The sequence below is a fragment of the Zingiber officinale genome, chromosome 2A, assembly GCF_018446385.1.
Source record: "Zingiber officinale cultivar Zhangliang chromosome 2A, Zo_v1.1, whole genome shotgun sequence".
Lineage (NCBI taxonomy): Eukaryota > Viridiplantae > Streptophyta > Magnoliopsida > Zingiberales > Zingiberaceae > Zingiber > Zingiber officinale.
The window spans coordinates 132,823,944-132,847,462 of NC_055988.1; the positions used below are offsets into that span (position 1 = coordinate 132,823,944).

At 38.5% G+C, this 23,519-nt stretch overlaps 1 long non-coding RNA gene across 1 annotated transcript; it reads left to right on the forward strand.

The window, feature by feature from the left end:
• The first annotated feature begins 3,028 nt into the window (after nt 1-3,028).
• Nucleotides 3,029-4,649, forward strand: LOC122040040. Its single transcript, XR_006128485.1, has 3 exons — nt 3,029-3,774; nt 3,860-4,177; nt 4,629-4,649. It is a non-coding gene; the product is annotated as an uncharacterized LOC122040040 (long non-coding RNA).
• The last annotated feature ends 18,870 nt before the right edge of the window (nt 4,650-23,519 follow it).

The window sequence follows — 23,519 nt, forward strand, 5'->3', positions numbered from 1 at the left end:
TGGGTCGAGGTACTTGGGTCATCTAGTCGACCCAAGTGGGACGATCTTCATCAGGCGTTCCGGTCTTTTAGCGAAAAGCAGTCCCGGTGACTCTCACTACATCCGTCTGGTCTCGAGATCACATCATCTGCGTATGCTCTGGGACGATCGATTTGCTATTATTGCACGGACATTTGAGGCAGTGTTGAAGGCTCGGCATGTAACCGGAGTTTACATTGGGAGGGCAGTTTAGTCGGCCGGGACTCGGTGAGGTGGTAGAGGCCCAATCTTCGCATCATCGTGACGGCTCCCACATGGCAGTGCGTATGACATGCAGGCGGGAGCATTCGGTGTCCTTGTGGAGAACCCCGGTATACGCCTTAGTGTTCTCTGTCTATTCTTGAGAAGAAGGATGGTACTACGAGGTTGTCATCGATTATAGGCGGTTGAATGTAGTGACTATCGAAATAAGTACCCTTGCCGCAGTTGAGGATTTATTTGATCGACTAGAGATACATCGTGTATTCTAAGATTGATCTGTGATCCGGATATCATCGGTGAGAGTTAAAGATTACGATATTGGAAGCGACTTTCACTGAGATCTGGACATTACGTGTTTTGGTAATGCCATTTGGGCTTACCAATGCTCCATGATATTTATGGATTTGATGAACCGTGTCTTTCTAGAGTATCTAGATCAATTCGTTATTGTGTTTATCGATGACATATTGATCTATTCACGTTCAGGAGGAACATCGCGGACACCTTAGCGTAGTCTTGGAGACTCTTGACGACATCATCTATGTCGAAGTTCGTGTGTCATTTGACTTTCCTCGGTTGGTTTTCTAGGCCATGTGGTTTCTAGCCGAGGTATTTCAGTAGATCCTCGGAAGATCGAGGCTATCACTAGCTGGGAGCAAGTCATCCAGGAGGTCCGTAGTTTCTTGGGCTTGGTGGATATTACCGACGATTCGTTGAGGGTTTCTCCACATTGCTATGCCGTTGACACGTCGACTAGGAAAGGCGTGAAGTTCATGATCGAGGAGGCTTGAGACCGACTTCCGGAGGCTGACGGAGATTAGTATCGACCGCCGGTCTTGGTTTTACCTTACGGTGATGTGATTCATACTTTATCTGACGCGTCTCTTGAGGGCTTGGTATTTGTTTTGATCTGACAGTGGGGTAGTCTCCTATGCTTCTCGTCCATTGAAGGAGCATGAGAAGAACTACCGAGTACATGATTTAGAGCTAGCCATTATCTTTGCTTTGAAGATTTGGCGACATCATCTTTATGACATTACTTTTGAGATTCTTCGATCGTAAGAGTCTCGAATATATATTACCGGAAGGAACTCGATCTCGGCGGAGGAGATGGATGGAGTTCTGAAGGATTATGATTGTACTATTAGCTACCATCGGGTAAAGCTAATGTGGTTGTTGATGCACTTAGCAGGAAGTCCAGAAGGACTTTAGCTTGTCATCGAGTTCTGATCACGGACTTGATTCGAGGATTCGCCGAGTTGGGCCTTGAGGAGCAGGGACGGACGGAGCAGGGTATTCTTGTTACCATGGTTGCTCGATCGTCGATCAAGATGAGGATTCGAGGCCGGTCGGAGATCGGCATTCTGATTCATTAGCGGCCGGATAGCTTAGGACGAGTTTACGAGGCAGCGAGGGATTGTTTATTTCGAGGCGGATTATGTGTACCTCGGTCTCACCGATCATGGAGTTCAGGAGGCACATTGTTCTAGATTTGCTATCCACCGGTGGGACCCGTATGTATCGTGATTTGAGGCGTTCTATTGGTGGAGCGGTATGAAGAAAGACATCGCGAGTTTGTAGCCAAATGTCTTGTCATCGGTGAAGGTGAGCACGAGACCTTGGATTACTTGAAGGATCCCTATTCACGAGTGGAAGTGGGAGCACATTACTATGGATTTCGTGGTTGGGTTGCCTAGGACTCGTCGAGGCCGTGATGCGTTGGGTATCGTTGACCGATTAACAAATCCGCACACTAGCGATCGGAGGCGATTCTGGATCGATTAGCGAGTTATCTTGTCGTGAGATTATCAGTTGCATGGAGTTACATTGAGCATTATATCGATAGAGACCCACGGTTCACGTCCGGTCTGGCGTGCGGCGGGCCTTGGGCACCGTTTGATCGGCATTCCATCGCGACGGATGGGCGATCGGGCGGACTATTCAGACATTGGAGGACTTGCTGAGGTCTTGTGTCATGGACTTCGGAGGCAGTTGGGAGGACCACCTCCAGTAGTGGAGTTCACCTACAACAACAGCTATCATTCGGCTATCCAGATGGCACCGTTTGAGGCGTTGTATGGTAGGCCTTGTCGGACACTCACCCTCTGGGAAGAGGTTGGGGAGGCCCAATTGGTAGGACCTCAGAGAGCTCAGCAGGATGCAGAGTTAGTTCGTACTATCAGACGGAGGATGTCAGAGGCTCAGGACCGTCAGAAGAGTTATGCTGATCAGCGACGGAGACCCCTGGAGTTCTCTATTGGTGATCATGTATTTTTGAGAGTTTCACCCACGAAAGAGGTGAAGAGATTTGGTCTTCGAGGTAAGCTAGCTCCACGATATATTTGGCCATTCCAGATCTTGGAGAGGATTGGAGCAGTAGCTTACCGTCTGGCGCTACCACCATCTTTAGCAGGCATTCACGATGTATTCCATGTATCTATGCTGTGGAGATACGTATCCGATCCAGCACATGTACTGTCAGATATATCGGTTCTTATTTAGTCTGACATTAATTACGAGGAGATTTCTGTACGGATTCTGTACCATAGAGAGCGTCAGCTGTGGAACAAGACAATCCGACTGGTTAAAGTCGGATGGCAGCATCATTCTGACGAGGAGGCTACTTGGGAGCTGGAGGATACGATCCGAGCTCGATACCCTCATCTTTTTACTTGAGGTATGTGGGTTGGAGTTTCTTTCAGCATTTATACTGTTTGGTTATATTATAGTGTTTGCTGTTGGTTATAGCGAAATTTGGGGACCAAATTTTTTATTAGTAGGGGAGGATGTGAGATCTCGGAAAATTTAAATAAATAGGGTTATTTCATAAATAGCCTTATAATATTTTTCCGGAATTTTTAGAAATTTTCTGGGAATTTATCGGAGTTCGTACAACAAGTTTTGAGGGGTCGATTTGACGGGTTCGGATAAAGCTTATTTGGGAGACCTATTTAAGAGAGGAAATGTTTAATTATATAAATCCCCTTTTCTTATTTCTTTTCTCCCCAAACGCCGATCCGACCCCGACCGACCTTTGCCCTCTCTGCCGACGCAAATCCCCGATCTCCCCTCTCTTCTTCCTATCTTCTTCCCGATCGCCTCCGCTCGTCACCGATCACAGCCGCCTGTGCCGGTTGTCCAACCGTTGGCCAAGGCCCCTTCCGATCTAGCCGAAGCCCTTTCTCTCTCTCGCTCCGATCTCTCTGTTCTCTCACGCAAACGATTCGACACCCCAGCGCCGACAGAGGGTTGTTTCCGACGATCTCGTCCTCTTACGCCGCCTGAGTACCATCGCCGGATTCTTGACATTGGTGACGCTGTCCAAGCTTTCTGGTGGAGCGATTGCTTCACTGGCCGGTTCTTGTGCATAAATGATGACGGCTCGGTGGCTAGGGCATGGTGGAAGGCTTGGTTGGCATTGTCTCCGATCGATTGACCCTTCGTTTTCCTCCTTCTTGAGTTGTTCACAAAACGATCCGTAGCTCCTCAAGGTGGATCGGATTGGGTGATACCTTATGGAGACAACCGATTGAGGTAAGCTTAGGTCTTCTTCTCTGTTACTGATCCTCATCTTCTTTTCGGTTGAATTAGGTCACAGATTTAGAGATGTTGGTATCAGGGAGGTGTTCTTGAGCTGCCGGGCAGAGGCTAAAAGGATGGTTGTGCTTGATCAGTAGTCTTCCTGCTAGATCCTTGCTTGATCCGATTGATAGCAGCAAGGTGAGGTTATGTTCCATTTCTATGGTGTTGATTTCTTGATCACCTAAGATGTTAGAAGGATTTTAGCAGCGAGGTTGTGTTACTGTGATGCTGGAATTGTGGTCATTGAGGTGGTATACAGCAGCGTTTCTAGTTCCAGCAACTCTCCAACAGCAGCTACTTTTCCTAGCAGCACCATTTCTTTGTGTGGATCAACAGAACAGTGCTAGGAATTTAGGTAAGGTATTGGATTTTCAATCTTAGTTGTAGATCATGGTGTGATTTGATTTCTGGATGGTTATGCATGATGTAGATGAATTATACTAGTTGTTAATTGTATGTAGGGTTCTTGATCTTGCTGTAGAACAGTTATTTTAGGTTTATGTATTGCATTAGGGATAATTTGATTACATGATTAGTGTGATTAGATTTAATTACTTAAATTAGTCTAATGGAATGATTAGGGTTAAGACAATTAACCCTAGTCAATTATTAGATTTAATTTAAGTTTATGTTTCTAATCTAACTGGTGATTAGGGATTAGGTAACTAACCCTAATTGACCGTTAGATTTTATTTAGGTAGGATGCGATTGACTTGATTAGGGTTTTGCCCTAATTTAGTTTAGAGATTTTATTTAGCCATTCGTTTGGATTTAGCTAAATAAAATATCTATATTGTTTGACACAGGACTCTGATTCGAGACAGGCGTTTCGACGTTGGATTTGGCGTGATACCGCCTGCTATTTGAGGTGGGTACCCTTTGACTTATCTTTTGATACTATCTTATGATATGTATAGTTTATATATAATTACTAGTGGTAGATGGTAGATTTATCTCTTCCCTGGTCTTAGCTTAGTTGATACCTATCACATGCTTCTACTGTTAGTTGCTTTACATTAGTCTGGTTTACTTTTATCTCTTGCCATATGTATATGTGTTCGTGGTTATGGTTACTTATAGTGCTTATCTACCCATGATTAGTTGCTGGAGATACTTGTTATATATTGTTGGATTCATGTTGTTTATATCTCTGTTATATATATGTGTTTACCTTTTTGGCACCTACGCATATGGAGGAGGATATGTTCAGGTATGACATTCTGTAGCCGCATGCACCATACCGCATGATTTGGGCGATGGGCGACTCCGTTATTGTTGAGCTCGTCGGTAGGCTACATGAGGGCACGCACAGCGTGTCTCTGCGTGGGTAGTGGCACGGCACTTAGGGTGTGTATGGCGGGTTGCTCGGTGGTGCACCGGGGTGCTCGTGGGTAGCGATCTGTGAGGTTCGGTAGGGATCCCTCCCGTCGTAGCGTCTGGGAGTTGAGGCATTCGCTCCCTCACTATGTTTGAGGTAGGAGGATAGGTGTACTCAAGCATCCCGTCCACTCGATCACTCTTGAGGTACAGTGATACAGCCCTACCCACGCGGTCTCACCATTGTGTGTGAGATCTGACTGGCGTCGGGGTGACCATGTCATATTGCATCGCACAGATTGCATTTATTGTGATTGTTGCGTATTGGATGATGCACTTGGGTGATTGCATGATTGCATATAGGATACATGCGTATTTGTTCGACTATCTTTATCTGTATGTCCGATCGTTCTGCCCAAGCCTCGCGGTGAATCTGATTTATTTCAGTTATGCATTTCTTATTATTCTTCCTGTAAACTGTATTACATGCTTCTGGTTACTCATTACAGTTTATTCAGCTATACATACCTGTTATATTGTTAGGAGACTGTACTGTAGGTCCTATGGTTTAGGAGACTGTACCTTAGGATATTACTGGTAGTTATATATTGTTGTACATATCTATTGGATTACTGTTGAGTTCTTTGAACTCACCCGTTATTACTATTTTTTAGGTTGAGGTCGGGAGATATTCCATCGCTAGCCCCATTATTATGAGGATTTTCTTTGTCGGATTATATTTTGCTTTTGCATCTTATATACTTGTATTGTGGGTTTGTATTGTGGACTTTATATTGAACATTCGGGTTTGCTACCTTTGTTTTCCGCTGCGGTATTTTCCTTACTTAGTGGATTTGTTTTCTTCGTTGTAGTGGGGTAGAATTTCATATATCTTGAGGTTCTATATCGTCTTTCCTTATTAAATGCGTGGATTGATCATATATTATATATGTGTAGGAATGTTGATATAAACTGCGTGGGTTGTTTCTTAATTGTATTGTATTATTCCGTAGTGTGTGGTAGGGTATAGAGATATATATCTTGAGCCGTATTGTCCGTCGGGGAGATCTGTCGAAATTTCTTGGACGGGGACTACAGGCGTGTGACATCTCGGTTTGACTACGTCACATTCGGGCACCCGAAGGAATCCAGCGCGGGCGGCATATAAAAGAAGCCCCAGGCAGGAGCTTCAGAATCAATAATTAATTTGAGAACTCTTCTACTGCTGGTCTTGCTGCTCGACGTTCAGTGCGACGCCAACAACGCTCTGACAAAGTGCTCCTTCGGTTTTTATTTAATTTTCTTGTCGGTATTGCTTTATTTTCACTAGCATTTCCTGTATTCATTCTGTAATCATATTTCGACTTGTTAGTGATTGCCCAACGAAAGTGGTTAAGGACCACGGGCCTTCGAGTAGGAGTCGTCACAGGCTCCGAACGAAGTAAAAAACATTTGTGTCTATTTTACTTTTCCGCTGCGTTTATACTCTAAAATTTCTAATCGATATTCACCCCCCCTCTATCGAATCTAACGGTCCTACAGATTTCGGATACTAGAAAGGATGAATGGAGAATTTTCTAAAAATTCAGTTCGAAATGTGGATGATCGTCAAGACTGGGTTTCAACTGCCAACCGACGAAGACGGCAAACCTACACCCTGCGAGAACTGGGAACCATCTCTAATCAAGAAGGTGGAAGCCAATGCCAGAGTGACCTGCACTCTCCAATGTGGACTGACCAAGGAGGAGCTCAACAGAGTTGATTCGTTTTCAACCGCAAAAGAGCTATGGGAGAAGTTGATCGAACTGCACGAGAGCACCTCCGACACCAAGGTAAGCAAAAGAGATCTGTTATTTAATAAATTATATAATCTAAAGATGCAGGAAGGAGAGACAGCAAGTCAACTCCACGCACGTATTCAAGACATCCTCAACTCCCTCCATGCGATCGGGCAAAGGGTTGAGAACAGGGATATAATAATGTACGCTCTCAACGCGTTTCCAAGGAGTACATTGTGGGCATCAATGGTAGATGCCTACAAAGTCTCCAAGGACTTATCTTCTTTAGAATTAGATGAATTGTTCTCTGAGTTTGAATTACATGAGCAGACTAATGCACGGCCAACCGAGAAGGGCATTACTTTGGTTTGCAGGTACAAGCAGAACACGTGAACCAAGACCAAGGTGTAGAATCGAACCAGAATCGGATGAAGAACCTGACTCAGACGATGAAGATAACGAGCTAACGGCTGAGCTCGTCAACCTTGTAAAGAAGCTCTACAAGAAGAAGAAGGGGTTCAACAAAAGGGAGCTCAAGAAGGTAGTCCAGTCCAAGGAAGCCCAATCAAGCTCGAAGGTAAAATTTGAAGTGACGTGCTATGGCTACAACCAGAAGGGACACATCAAGGCCAACTGCCCCAACCAAAGGGAGGTAAAGAAACAAAGAAAGAAAAAGGTCTTGAAGGCGACATTCGAAGAATCTTCCTTAGAAGACGATGACGACGAACTCGATCAGACAAGTCTCCTTGCACTGATGGCCCAGGACCAGATCAATACTTCTGAGAGCGAGAGCGAATCAAAAGCTGAATCGGAAAGAAGCCACGGATCCGTATCCGGTTCCGAAGGGCCTGACTCCACTATAAGTATTCCACGTTTAAATAATTTAGTTAATTATTTGTTACGTAAATTAGCAAGATCTAATATTCGGATCAAGTCACTTCTGAAAGAGGTGACAACCCTTAAAGAAGTGACCAACCCCAAATCCTTGTCTGAACCCTTTCAGACTGGAACCTCGACTCAAGTCCAAAAGCTTGAGGAAGAGAATTCCAGTCTGAAAATTCAAGTCAAGGATTTGAAGACCACGTTGGAACGGTTCACTCTGGGTTTGAAGAATCTTGACTTGATTCTTGGAAAACAAAAGGTCGTATACAACTGATCCGGAATTGGATTCAAACCTAAAAAGAAGTATAGATCATATTTATCACTTATACACAGAACAAATAGAAAAGTGGTCCAAGCATGGATACCCAAGTCCAACTTGGTCAATCAAGTTGGACTTGGTCAATATTGGGTTCCCAAAGATCAAGTACATTACCTTGATAGACCATATCGAGGCTATGATCCAGGAGGAGCCAAAAGAAAAACTATATTAATAAATAGATAAATAATTAAAATTAAATAAAAAAAACTTTAAATCTAATCTATAAATTAATAATGTAAGGAGGCTCCAGAATAGCTGGCACTTCCAAAACTAACCTACCTGGCAGGGTAATCCAAACCAAGCTACCCGGCAGGGTAATTAGGATTAGAACTAAAAGGGCTAGGTTTAACTTGACCTACGGTACTGGTGAAGTTCTGGATGATAGTACGTTAGGGAAGCTTAGTCTATGCATATCTAAGAATATATGGCTTCGACATGGTGCATTTGGCTATGTGGAATTGACCGAAGCTACCCTTTACAGATCCTAACTAGTTAGATTAAGGTTTTGTACTAAGTTCAGTGGATAGGACTATCTGGAAAACTTCGAAGGCATGGTTACTTTAATGATGTCCATGTGACTCACCATAGCCTAGAGGTTTATCCAAAGAATGCCTATTTAGTGAGCCCAAAGCTAAACATGAATCTAACACAAAGTTAAATATAACCTTATAACTGAACCCAATTCATCTCATAAAAATTATAGGATCCCCTGATTGAAAAATTTAGATTGGGTGAGATGACTAAGAACAAAATTAAAATTAAAAATTAAAATTAAAATCAAAATCAAAATTAAAATTAAACTAAAATTAAAATTAAAACTAAAATTAAAATAAAAATTAAAATCAAAATCAAAATTAAAATTAAAATAGATAAAATCAAATTAAAATTAAAATAGATAAAATCAAATTAAATTAAATTAAAATAGATAAAAATCTAATTAAAATCAAATTAAATTAAATTAATTAAAATCAAATTAAATAAACCAAAAAATAAAATATTTAAAAGAAAAAAACTAATTTAAAAACTTATTTAAAATGTTTTAAAAACTTATTTAAAAACTTATTTAAAATGTTTTAAAACTTATTTTAAAATTCTCTTAACAAACAAAAAAAAACAAACAATCACCCATAACTAAATGTTAACATAGACTAGGTGAGATGGAAAGGGAACTTAATTCAATAAAACTATCTTTTGATCCATCAAATAGAATCCAATTCAAATATTTTATGTGTAGGAATTGGATCAATGGATGTTGGATAGTGGATGCTCTAGACATATGACCGGAGATAGGATGAAGTTCACTAAGCTCAAATGCAAGAACCTAGGATCAGTTGCATTCGGCAACGACGGTAAACTTAAGGTAATCGGAAAGGGTAATATCGAACTTTGTTCCAACTTCATTATTCAAAATGTTTTATTAGTTGAAAATTTTAACTTTAATTTACTTAGTATAAGTTAATTGTGTGATAGTGGCTACTTTGTAATGACCCAAATTTCCTCATTTTGAGCTCCAAAAATAATTCAAAAATATTTAGAAATGCTATAGAAAAATTCTAGAGATTTTTATAAATTTTTAGAGTATTTTTATGGAATTTTTGGAGGTCGTTTGGTATTTTTTCTAAAAGAAAGAAGTTGTGACAAAAAAATGTCCAAGCTGAGGCTCGAACCGGCAACCCTTGACCCGAACAAAACCCAGCTAACCAACTAGGCTAGCAGTTGTTACTTAATCAAATAAAGGGAGAATTTTATTTAATGAGTAGAAGTTAATAACAAGAATTAATGGGCAGAAAATGGTTGCAACCGAGTTTCGAACCCGCAACACGAGCCTTAAGCAAAACGCAGCCAACCGACTATGCTAGAGATCATTTGTTATTAAAGAAGGAGAAAATTTTCATTTAAGCTATAGTTGGAAACGAAAATAACCTTGAGTATAAGATTTAAATCCTTTTCCTAAAACCTAAAATTTCTCCCGAAATTCCCTTTCTCCTCTCTCACGAACGGCGACGGCGGCGGCGACTCCACTGTTCGGGCGGAGAAGGCGATGGAGCTAGGCCTTTTTTCCGGCCAGTCTTCACTCAACCGTGACCTTCTCGCTGTGGAGAGCACGCTGATGCAAAGAAGCCGCCGGGGATCTTCATCTCTCCGAAACCCTAGAACCTCTCTTTCTCGGTTGTAAGTCCAAGAAAACGAAGGTGAGTTGCTACTCACCTGCAGTAGGATAGCTCCGAGATTTATTTCTTGTTATTTTCTTTGTTTCCGAAGCTTTTCTTGAATTTTCTTGCGTTTAAGCTTTTGGATCTGTTTGTTGCCGTGTGCTTCAAAGAAAAGGGAAAAGAGTTTTGTTGTTTAGCTTGTGCCTAATTTCTTTGGACCTTGTTGCTTATTTTAGGGATTTTGTTTGCTGCCATGTTGTTGCCGAGAGTTTCATAGGGTCAAGAGAGGAATTTTAATAGGTTTTGCTTCTTCGCAATTATTACTCTGGAAGGATTTTCAATCTGTTGATGTTCTGGTTCTCTGATTAGTAATGGTTCTTAGTGGGTTTCAAAGAAGGATTATGAATGGTAAAGTTCAAGTTTGATAGGCATATGGTTGTAGCAGAATTCAGAATTTATGCTTATATTTTCCCTTTCGTTTTCTTTTGCTGCTGTACAAACCCGAATTGCCTTTTTATTCCAAGCAGATAGTTGGATTTCTCATTTATCCTCTAGCTTCTTAGTGTTGTGGTAGGCGTGAGCAACAATTGAAACAGTGCAAATTCTCTTAAAGCTTCTAGTATTCTTTTGTGTCTACAATAGGCAGGGGATGGTTTGTATGTTTTGCATGGGAAAAGACAGCCAAAGGTGTTAGAGGTGATTGGTAAATCCCTAATATGAGGAATGATATGCTTATGTTGAGGTTGAGATGTGTTTCAAAACAGCACAAGTATGGTTAGAAACTGTGAATGAACTGTCAAGCTACTGTTAATGAGATTAGTTTTATGAATATTTTAGTGTTGGATTTTATTACAGTAGAAGATTTCATTTAATATCAAGCTACAATGTTATGTTAGCTTCGGGTAATGGAGTTTTAGTTCCTTAGAATGGTATTTCTTTCAGTATCAATTGCCATGCTATATTAGCTTGCATCTGTTTATGAATTGCTGTTCATATTAGAAGGAATTCCATAAATATTATCAGCAACGTTCTGTTAATTTTGACCTTAGTATTGAAGTGTTAGAAGTTTAAGAGAAATTCCAAGCTTTACATAGGTTTGAAAATCCCAGCAGGTTTTTGCTTGAGTTGGTTTTTGGAAAATTGAAAACTGCCAAGGAAATTGAGTTGTCTACTTTTTGGTTGATGACTGTTATGTGAATTGATTCCTTATCCTGTAAGCATACGGTTTTGTATTACAAGTTCTAGATGCTAATCATGCACTGAATCCGTTGAATTGAGACTAAAGATGATTTGAATTGATGTTTTGCCATTATAAAATTAGTAGACTGAGTTTCATATCAGATTCGGTTTTATGTATTAGGTTTCAGATTTAGTTTGGGTGCATGTGTTATGAACAAGTAGTCTCAATCTTTAGGTTCCTTAAGTATGAAATAGTTTCAGTTTTTAGGTTGTTTGTGAGCTTAACTAGCTTTAGTTTTGTGTTGAATTACTAAGTGTGAATAACCTTTGGAGCTACTATACACTTTAGCTCACTGTTTAATTGCCGAGGCAATCTTAGAGCTTATAGAGCGGAATTCTGTTAGCTTAGCGTGCAGAATTTTAAGTGCAGATTTCTTTCATTAAATGCAGATTTCATTAAGTGCAGATTTAGTTTAGTTCTTTAGCAAATGCAGCTTTCATTTATGCTATTAGTAGAGCACGAGCAGTATTTCTCATTTGCTATTAGAATAACATGAGCAACCTTTCTTTTAAAGCATTAAGGTTCTATATTTCTTTTTGTATACTAGCTTGAGGTGATTTGTTTGAGGCAAAATATAGATTTAGGTTTCTTTGCTATTTCAATATGCATGATTGTGTGTTACCTAGTTAGTGTCACTCATAGATGCATATGGAAAATATCCTAACAGTATTTTGGATTTAAGAAAAGTATAAGAAAGATGAAGAAAAGTATAAGAAAGATAAAGAAAAGAAAGAAAAGGCCAAGGCCTTAAGTAGATCCCAAAGTCAAGACTTTAGGGATTTTTTACACACAAGGTGCCTATTAAAATGCCAAGGCATTTAAAGAAGTAAACAAGATAATAAGTATTTTACTTTTAAGAAGAGGCTAGTACCCGACTTCACAAGGTTGTCGTTAAACAAATCCAGGTGTCCAATTCCAAGGTCTTGGCCCTGGTAGACCGAGGTCTGCTCTTTTAGGATTGGTGGCTCGCTACCCCAACCTATTAGGGAACGCGCATAAGATGGTACTATGCCTGGGCCCAAGAGAAGTTGATTATTATTTTCAAGTATTAAAGTATAAATTTTAAACAAGTGAAATAAAAGAATAAGTTTAGAGTAAAAGAAGTAAGTTTCACTTTGTTTTAAAGATCAGCAAGTTTAGCTTTCTTTTATGCTAGCAACTTTTACATGTTTAGTTTCTTACATGTTATTTATTTGCTAGTTGATGAGCATGTTTTGCTTTATATGTTAGCATTCCAGTTAGTTTGCTTTCTTTATTAGTTTATGAGCATGATTAGCTACACATGTTTAGTATATCAGTTAGTTGATTTCTTTGCTATTTATGAGCATGAGTAGCTATACATGTTATCTTTTCTGTTAGTTGATTTCTTTGCTATTTATGAGCATGAGTAGCTTTACATGTTAGCATTCAGTTTTAGCATGTTTTTATTTATATTCATGCATATCGAGTTTTTGTGAGTAGATAGCGCTCACTAAGCTTTATGCTTATAGACTGCACTTTCTTCTACTGCAGATAAAGGAAAGGAAAAGATTTAGCAAGGAAGGCGACAAGGTGGTGGTGATGAAGGTGTGTGATGGCTGGACTATGGGGAGATCAAGAGTTTGCTATGGAATTGTCAAGACCTTTCTGTTTAGAGTTCTTTTTGGTTTTCCTTAAACGCTATAATGAAGTTGGGACTGTAATTGAGTTTATTCCATACTTGTTGGCTGATATGTCCTATTGTTGGAGTTTTATATTTGTTTACTATTGCTAGAATAGTTTCCTTTGAGTTATTGTGTTATTATTACTGCGTGGTTGTGGAAAAATGTGTTCCAGCCGCCTGTGGCTGAGTATATATTATTTGTATTGTTGATTTGGTCACCGGTACAAGGGAGACTCTGCCGAAATTTTTCGGTAGGGTTTCCATGTGATTTTTAATCATACCGGTTAAGTAGAGTTAGTAGTTAAGTAACGGTCACTCTTAGAGAGTAATAGGAGTAGTAAGAAGGGTGGTCGTTACAGTTGGTATCAGAGCAGTTCCCATTCTCCAGCATCACACATCAGCACCAACCCTGCCGTCTTCAAGTAAGAAAGTATTTAATTTTCTTTTATGCTTTCTTTATTATTTGCACTATAGAGTATCTGCTTATATGTGCTTAGGAAAGAAGAAAGTTCATGTTTTAATTTTCTATGTTTTGATACATATGCTTAGAAAGAATGGAGACAATTTTAGTTTTGTTTATCTTATATTCATATATACATAAGTATGCTTAGAAAGGATAGAGAAGATATCAGGTATTATTCTTGGCATAACTAGATGTTAAGATAGAGGACAAGACAGTGGGGAGTCAGAAGCCCTAGTTAAGTAATTAGAACTAGAAGGACAATGATAACAAGAAAGACCCAAGCAGAAAGACGTTCGAGTAGTCTGCGAATACCCAGAGGTATTTCTAGAAGAGCTACTTGGACTATCTCCCAACAGAGAAGTGGAGTTTGAAATTGAGTTGTTTCCTGATACCAGTTCAATTTCAAAAGCTCTGTATTGAATTTCTCTAGCAGAGCTAAGAGAGTTACAAGAACAAATTCAGGAGCTACTTGACAAGGGTTTCATCCGCCCTAGTCATTCACCCCAGGGAGCTCCAGAGTTGTTCATTAAGGAGAAAGACAGATCTATGCGGATGTGCATAGATTTTAGAGCACTGAGTAAAGTAGTAGTTAAGGACTAGTACCCTCTTCCCAGAATAGATAATCTATTTGATTAGCTAAAGAGGGCAATAGTGTTCTCTAAAACAGACCTGCGTTTTGGGGAACCATCAGTTGAAAGTGAAAGGAAGTGATGCACCCAGAACAGTTTCCAGGAACAGAAATGGACACTACGAATTTGTAGTCATGCCATTTGGTGTGACTAATGCACCTATGGTCTTCAGAGATCTTATAATAAGCCTTCCAAGGACCACAAATGGGTACGATTCGATATGAATGATAGAGGACCGAGAAGTTAAGAGACTAAGGAACAAAGAGTACCATTAGTGAAAGTTATTTAGAACCAGAAGCACGAGGAAATTATTTAGGAGCGTAAGGACAGTATAAGACAGAGAGATCTAGAATTATTCTAAGTTCGACGACGAACTTTTTATAAGGTATGGGAAATTGTAACGACCCAAATTTTCTCATTTTGATCTCCAAAAATAATTCAAAAGTATTTAGAAATGCTATATAAAATTCTAGAGATTTTTAGAAATTTTTAGAGTATTTTTATGCTATTTTTGGAGTTCGTTTGGTATTTTTTATAAAAGAAAGAAGTTGTGACAAAAAAATGTCCAAGCGGAGGCTCGAACCGGCAACCCTTGACCCGAACAAAACCCAGCTAACCAACTGGGCTAGCAGTTGTTACTTAATCAAATAAAGGGAGAATTTTATTTAATGAGTAGAAGTTAATAACAAGAATTAATGGGCAGAAAATGGTTGCAACCGAGTTTCGAACCCGCAACACGAGCCTTAAGCAAAACGCAGCCAACCGACTATGCTAGCGATCATTTGTTATTAAAGAAGGAGAAAAATTTCATTTAAGCTATAGTTGGAAATGAAAATAACCTTGAGTATAAGATTTAAATCCTTTTCCTAAAACCTAAAATTTCTCCCGAAATTCCCTTTCTCCTCTCTCGCGAACGGCGACGGCGGCGGCGACTCCACTGTTCGGGCGGAGAAGGCGACGGAGCTAGGCCTTTTTTCCGGCCGGTCTTCACTCAATCGTGACCTTCTCGCCGTGGAGAGCACGCGGATGCAAAGAAGCCGCCGGGGATCTTCATCTCTCCGAAACCCTAGAACCTCTCTTTCTCGGTTGTAAGTCCAAGAAAGCGAAGGTGAGTTGCTACTCACCTGCAGTAGGATAGTTCCGAGATTTATTTATTTTCTTTGTTTCCGAAGCTTTGCTTGAATTTTCTTGCGTTTCAGCTTTTGGATCTGTTTGTTGCCGTGTGCTTCAAAGAAAAGGGAAAAGGGTTTTGTTGTTTAGCTTGTGCCTAATTTCTTTGGACCTTGTTGCTTAATTTAGGGATTTTGTTTGCTGCCATGTTGTTGCCGAGAGTTTCATAGGGTCAAGAGAGGAATTTTAATAGGTTTTTCTTCTTCGCAATTATTACTCTGGAAGGATTTTCAATCTGTTGATGTTCTGGTTCTCTGATTAGTAATGGTTCTTAGTGGGTTTCAAAGAAGGATTATGAATGGTAAAGTTCAAGTTTGATAGGCATATGGTTGTAGCAGAATTCAGAATTTATGCTTATATTTTCCCTTTCGTTTTCTTTTGCTGCTGTACAAACCCGAATTGCCTTTTTATTCCAAGCAGATAGTTGGATTTCTCATTTATCCTCTAGCTTCTTAGTGTTGTGGTAGGCGTGAGCAACAATTGAAACAATGCAAATTTTCTTAAAGCTTCTAGTATTCTTTTGTGTCTACAATAGGCAGGGGATGGTTTGTATGTTTTGCATGGGAAAAGACAGCCAAAGGTGTTAGAGGTGATTGGTAAATCCCTAATATGAGGAATGATATGCTTATGTTGAGGTTGAGATGTGTTTCAAAACAGCACAAGTATGGTTAGAAACTGTGAATGAACTGTCAAGCTACTGTTAATGAGATTAGTTTTATGAATATTTTAGTGTTGGATTTTATTACAGTAGAAGATTTCATTTAATATCAAGCTACAATGTTATGTTAGCTTCGGGTAATGGAGTTTTAGTTCCTTAGAATGGTATTTCTTTCAGTATCAATTGCCATGCTATATTAGCTTGCATCTGTTTATGAATTGCTGTTCATATTAGAAGGAATTCCATAAATATTATCAGCAACGTTCTGTTAATTTTGACCTTAGTATTGAAGTGTTAGAAGTTTAAGAGAAATTCCAAGCTTTACATAGGTTTGAAAATCCCAGCAGGTTTTAGCTTGAGTTGGTTTTTGGAAAATTGAAAACTGCCAAGGAAATTGAGTTGTCTACTTTTTGGTTGATGACTGTTATGTGAATTGATTCCTTATCCTGTAAGCATACGGTTTTGTATTACAAGTTCTAGATGCTAATCATGCACTGAATCCGTTGAATTGAGACTAAAGATGATTTGAATTGATGTTCTGCCATTATAAAATTAGTAGACTGAGTTTCATATCAGATTCGGTTTTATGTATTAGGTTTCAGATTTAGTTTGGGTGCATGTGTTATGAACAAGTAGTCTCAATCTTTAGGTTCCTTAAGTATGAAATAGTTTCAGTTTTTAGGTTGTTTGTGAGCTTAATTTAGTTTTGTGTTGAATTACTAAGTGTGAACAACCTTTGGAGCTACTATACACTTTAGCTCACTGTTTAATTGCCGAGGCAATCTTAGAGCTTATAGAGCAGAATTCTGTTAGCTTAGCGTGCAGAATTTTAAGTGCAGATTTCTTTCATTAAATGCAGATTTCATTAAGTGCAGATTTAGTTTAGTTCTTTAGCAAATGCAGCTTTCATTTATGCTATTAGTAGAGCACGAGCAATATTTATCATTTGCTATTAGAATAACATGAGCAACCTTTCTTTTAAAGCATTAAGGTTCTATATTTCTTTTTGTATACTAGCTTGAGGTGATTTGTTTGAGGCAAAATATAGATTTAGGTTTCTTTGCTATTTCAATATGCATGATTGTGTGTTACCTAGTTAGTGTCACTCATAGATGCATATGGAAAATATCCTAACAGTATTTTGGATTTAAGAAAAGTATAAGAAAGATGAAGAAAAGTATAAGAAAGATAAAGAAAAGAAAGAAAAGGCCAAGACCTTAAGTAGATCCCAAAGTCAAGACTTTAGGGATTTTTTACACACAAGGTGCCTATTAAAATGCCAAGGCATTTAAAGAAGTAAACAAGATAATAAGTATTTTACTTTTAAGAAGAGGCTAGTACCCGACTTCACAAGGTTGTCGTTAAACAAATCCAGGTGTCCAATTCCAAGGTCTTGGCCCTGGTAGACCGAGGTCTGCTCTTTTAGGATTGGTGGCTCGCTACCCCAACCTATTAGGGAACGCGCATAAGATGGTACTATGCCTGGGCCCAAGAGAAGTTGATTATTATTTTCAAGTATTAAAGTATAAATTTTAAACAAGTGAAATAAAAGAATAAGTTTAGAGTAAAAGAAGTAAGTTTCACTTTGTTTTAAAGATCAGCAAGTTTAGCTTTCTTTTATGCTAGCAACTTTTACATGTTTAGTTTCTTACATGTTATTTATTTGCTAGTTGATGAGCATGTTTTGCTTTATATGTTAGCATTCCAGTTAGTTTGCTTTCTTTATTAGTTTATGAGCATGATTAGCTACACATGTTTAGTATATCAGTTAGTTGATTTCTTTGCTATTTATGAGCATGAGTAGCTATACATGTTATCTTTTCTGTTAGTTGATTTCTTTGCTATTTATGAGCATGAGTAGCTTTACATGTTAGCATTCAGTTTTAGCATGTTTTTATTTATATTCATGCATATCGAGTTTTTGTGAGTAGATAGCGCTCACTAAGCTTTATGCTTATAGACTGCACTTTCTTCTACTGCAGATAAAGGAAAGGAAAAGATTTAGCAAGGAAGGCGACAAGGTGGTGGTGATGAAGGTGTGTGATGGCTGGACTATGGGGAGATCAAGAGTTTGCTATGGAATTGTCAAGACCTTTCTGTTTAGAGTTCTTTTTGGTTTTCCTTAAACGCTATAATGAAGTTGGGACTGTAATTGAGTTTATTCCGTACTTGTTGGCTGATATGTCCTATTGTTGGAGTTTTATATTTGTTTACTATTGCTAGAATAGTTTCCTTTGAGTTATTGTGTTATTATTACTGCGTGGTTGTGGAAAAATGTGTTCCAGCCGCCTGTGGCTGAGTATATATTATTTGTATTGTTGATTTGGTCACCGGTACAAGGGAGACTCTGCCGAAATTTTTCGGTAGGGTTTCCATGTGATTTTTAATCATACCGGTTAAGTAGAGTTAGTAGTTAAGTAACGGTCACTCTTAGAGAGTAGGAGTAGTAAGAAGGGTGGTCGTTACAGTTGGTATCAGAGCAGTTCCCATTCTCCAGCATCACACATCAGCACCAACCCTGCCGTCTTCAAGTAAGAAAGTATTTAATTTTCTTTTATATTTTCTTTATTATTTGCAGTATAGAGTATCTGCTTATATGTGCTTAGGAAAGAAGAAAATTCATGTTTTGATTTTCTATGTTTTGATACATATGCTTAGAAAGAATAGAGACAATTTTAGTTTTGTTTCTTGTATATTCATATATACATAAGTATGCTTAGAAAGGATAGAGAAGATATCAGGTATTATTCTTGGCATAACTAGATGTTAAGATAGAGGATAATACAGTGGGGAGTCAGAAGCCCCAGTTAAGTAATTAGAACTAGAAGGACAATGATAACAAGAAAGACTCAAGCAGGAAGACGTTCGGGTAGTCTGTGAATATCAAGAGGTATTTCTAGAAGAGCTACTTGGACTATCTCCCAACAGAGAAGTAGAGTTTGAAATTGAGTTGTTTCCTGATACCAGTTCAATTTCAAAAGCTCTGTATCGAATTTTTCTAGCAGAGCTAAGAGAGTTACAAAAACAAATTTATGAGCTACTTGACAAGGGTTTCATTCGCCCTAGTTATTCACCCCGGAGAGCTCCAGAGTTGTTCGTTAAGGAGAAAGATAGATCTATGCGGATGTGCATAGATTTTAGAGTGCTGAGCAAAGTAGCAGTTAAGGACTAGTACCATCTTCCCAGAATAGATGATCTATTGGATCAGCTAAAGAGGGCAATAATGTTCTCTAAAACAGACCTGCGTTTTGGGGAACCATCAGTTGAAAGTGAAAGGAAGTGATGCACCCAGAATTGTTTCCAGGACCAGAAATGGACACTACGAATTTGTAGTCATGCGATTTGGTGTGACTAATGCACCTATGGTTTTCAGAGACCTTATAATAAGCCTTCCAAGGACCACTAATGGGTACGACTCGATATGAATGATAGAGGACCGAGAAGTTAAGAGACTAAGGAACAAAGAGTACCATTAGTGAAAGTTATTTGGAATCAGAAGCACGAGGAAATTATTTAGGAGCGTAAGGACAGTATGAGACAGAGAGATCTAGAATTATTCTAAGTTCGAGGACGAACTTTTTATAAGGTATGGGGAATTGTAACGACCCAAATTTCCTCATTTTGAGCTCCAAAAATAATTCAAAAATATTTAGAAATGCTATAGAAAAATTCTAGAGATTTTTATAAATTTTTAGAGTATTTTTATGGAATTTTTGGAGGTCGTTTGGTATTTTTTATAAAAGAAAGAAGTTGTGACAAAAAAATGTCCAAGCGGAGGCTCGAACCGGCAACCCTTGACCCGAACAAAACCCAGCTAACCAACTGGGCTAGCAGTTGTTACTTAATCAAATAAAGGGAGAATTTTATTTAATGAGTAGAAGTTAATAACAAGAATTAATGGGCAGAAAATGGTTGCAACCGAGTTTCGAACCCGCAACACGAGCCTTAAGCAAAACGCAGCCAACCGACTATGCTAGCGATCATTTGTTATTAAAGAAGGAGAAAAATTTCATTTAAGCTATAGTTGGAAATGAAAATAACCTTGAGTATAAGATTTAAATCCTTTTCCTAAAACCTAAAATTTCTCCCGAAATTCCCTTTCTCCTCTCTCGCGAACGGCGACGGCGGCGGCGACTCCACTGTTCGGGCGGAGAAGGCGACGGAGCTAGGCCTTTTTTCCGGCCGGTCTTCACTCAATCGTGACCTTCTCGCCGTGGAGAGCACGCGGATGCAAAGAAGCCGCCGGGGATCTTCATCTCTCCGAAACCCTAGAACCTCTCTTTCTCGGTTGTAAGTCCAAGAAAACGAAGGTGAGTTGCTACTCACCTGCAGTAGGATAGTTCCGAGATTTATTTCTTGTTATTTTCTTTGTTTCCGAAGCTTTGCTTGAATTTTCTTGCGTTTCAGCTTTTGGATCTGTTTGTTGCCGTGTGCTTCAAAGAAAAGGGAAAAGGGTTTTGTTGTTTAGCTTGTGCCTAATTTCTTTGGACCTTGTTGCTTAATTTAGGGATTTTGTTTGCTGCCATGTTGTTGCCGAGAGTTTCATAGGGTCAAGAGAGGAATTTTAATAGGTTTTTCTTCTTCGCAATTATTACTCTGGAAGGATTTTCAATCTGTTGATGTTCTGGTTCTCTGATTAGTAATGGTTCTTAGTGGGTTTCAAAGAAGGATTATGAATGGTAAAGTTCAAGTTTGATAGGCATATGGTTGTAGCAGAATTCAGAATTTATGCTTATATTTTCCCTTTCGTTTTCTTTTGCTGCTGTACAAACCCGAATTGCCTTTTTATTCCAAGCAGATAGTTGGATTTCTCATTTATCCTCTAGCTTCTTAGTGTTGTGGTAGGCGTGAGCAACAATTGAAACAGTGCAAATTCTCTTAAAGCTTCTAGTATTCTTTTGTGTCTACAATAGGCAGGGGATGGTTTGTATGTTTTGCATGGGAAAAGACAGCCAAAGGTGTTAGAGGTGATTGGTAAATCCCTAATATGAGGAATGATAAGCTTATGTTGTGGTTGAGATGTGTTTCAAAACAGCACAAGTATGGTTAGAAACTGTGAATGAACTGTCAAGCTACTGTTAATGAGATTAGTTTTATGAATATTTTAGTGTTGGATTTTATTACAGTAGAAGATTTCATTTAATATCAAGCTACAATGTTATGTTAGCTTCGGGTAATGGAGTTTTAGTTCCTTAGAATGGTATTTCTTTCAGTATCAATTGCCATGCTATATTAGCTTGCATCTGTTTATGAATTGCTGTTCATATTAGAAGGAATTCCATAAATATTATCAGCCACGTTCTGTTAATTTTGACCTTAGTATTGAAGTGTTAGAAGTTTAAGAGAAATTCCAAGCTTTACATAGGTTTGAAAATCCCAGCAGGTTTTAGCTTGAGTTGGTTTTTGGAAAATTGAAAACTGCCAAGGAAATTGAGTTGTCTACTTTTTGGTTGATGACTGTTATGTGAATTGATTCCTTATCCTGTAAGCATACGGTTTTGTATTACAAGTTCTAGATGCTAATCATGCACTGAATCCGTTGAATTGAGACTAAAGATGATTTGAATTGATGTTCTGCCATTATAAAATTAGTAGACTGAGTTTCATATCAGATTCGGTTTTATGTATTAGGTTTCAGATTTAGTTTGGGTGCATGTGTTATGAACAAGTAGTCTCAATCTTTAGGTTCCTTAAGTATGAAATAGTTTCAGTTTTTAGGTTGTTTGTGAGCTTAATTTAGTTTTGTGTTGAATTACTAAGTGTGAACAACCTTTGGAGCTACTATACACTTTAGCTCACTGTTTAATTGCCGAGGCAATCTTAGAGCTTATAGAGCAGAATTCTGTTAGCTTAGCGTGCAGAATTTTAAGTGCAGATTTCTTTCATTAAATGCAGATTTCATTAAGTGCAGATTTAGTTTAGTTCTTTAGCAAATGCAGCTTTCATTTATGCTATTAGTAGAGCACGAGCAGTATTTCTCATTTGCTATTAGAATAACATGAGCAACCTTTCTTTTAAAGCATTAAGGTTCTATATTTCTTTTTGTATACTAGCTTGAGGTGATTTGTTTGAGGCAAAATATAGATTTAGGTTTCTTTGCTATTTCAATATGCATGATTGTGTGTTACCTAGTTAGTGTCACTCATAGATGCATATGGAAAATATCCTAACAGTATTTTGGATTTAAGAAAAGTATAAGAAAGATGAAGAAAAGTATAAGAAAGATAAAGAAAAGAAAGAAAAGGCCAAGACCTTAAGTAGATCCCAAAGTCAAGACTTTAGGGATTTTTTACACACAAGGTGCCTATTAAAATGCCAAGGCATTTAAAGAAGTAAACAAGATAATAAGTATTTTACTTTTAAGAAGAGGCTAGTACCCGACTTCACAAGGTTGTCGTTAAACAAATCCAGGTGTCCAATTCCAAGGTCTTGGCCCTGGTAGACCGAGGTCTGCTCTTTTAGGATTGGTGGCTCGCTACCCCAACCTATTAGGGAACGCGCATAAGATGGTACTATGCCTGGGCCCAAGAGAAGTTGATTATTATTTTCAAGTATTAAAGTATAAATTTTAAACAAGTGAAATAAAAGAATAAGTTTAGAGTAAAAGAAGTAAGTTTCACTTTGTTTTAAAGATCAGCAAGTTTAGCTTTCTTTTATGCTAGCAACTTTTACATGTTTAGTTTCTTACATGTTATTTATTTGCTAGTTGATGAGCATGTTTTGCTTTATATGTTAGCATTCCAGTTAGTTTGCTTTCTTTATTAGTTTATGAGCATGATTAGCTACACATGTTTAGTATATCAGTTAGTTGATTTCTTTGCTATTTATGAGCATGAGTAGCTATACATGTTATCTTTTCTGTTAGTTGATTTCTTTGCTATTTATGAGCATGAGTAGCTTTACATGTTAGCATTCAGTTTTAGCATGTTTTTATTTATATTCATGCATATCGAGTTTTTGTGAGTAGATAGCGCTCACTAAGCTTTATGCTTATAGACTGCACTTTCTTCTACTGCAGATAAAGGAAAGGAAAAGATTTAGCAAGGAAGGCGACAAGGTGGTGGTGATGAAGGTGTGTGATGGCTGGACTATGGGGAGATCAAGAGTTTGCTATGGAATTGTCAAGACCTTTCTGTTTAGAGTTCTTTTTGGTTTTCCTTAAACGCTATAATGAAGTTGGGACTGTAATTGAGTTTATTCCGTACTTGTTGGCTGATATGTCCTATTGTTGGAGTTTTATATTTGTTTACTATTGCTAGAATAGTTTCCTTTGAGTTATTGTGTTATTATTACTGCGTGGTTGTGGAAAAATGTGTTCCAGCCGCCTGTGGCTGAGTATATATTATTTGTATTGTTGATTTGGTCACCGGTACAAGGGAGACTCTGCCGAAATTTTTCGGTAGGGTTTCCATGTGATTTTTAATCATACCGGTTAAGTAGAGTTAG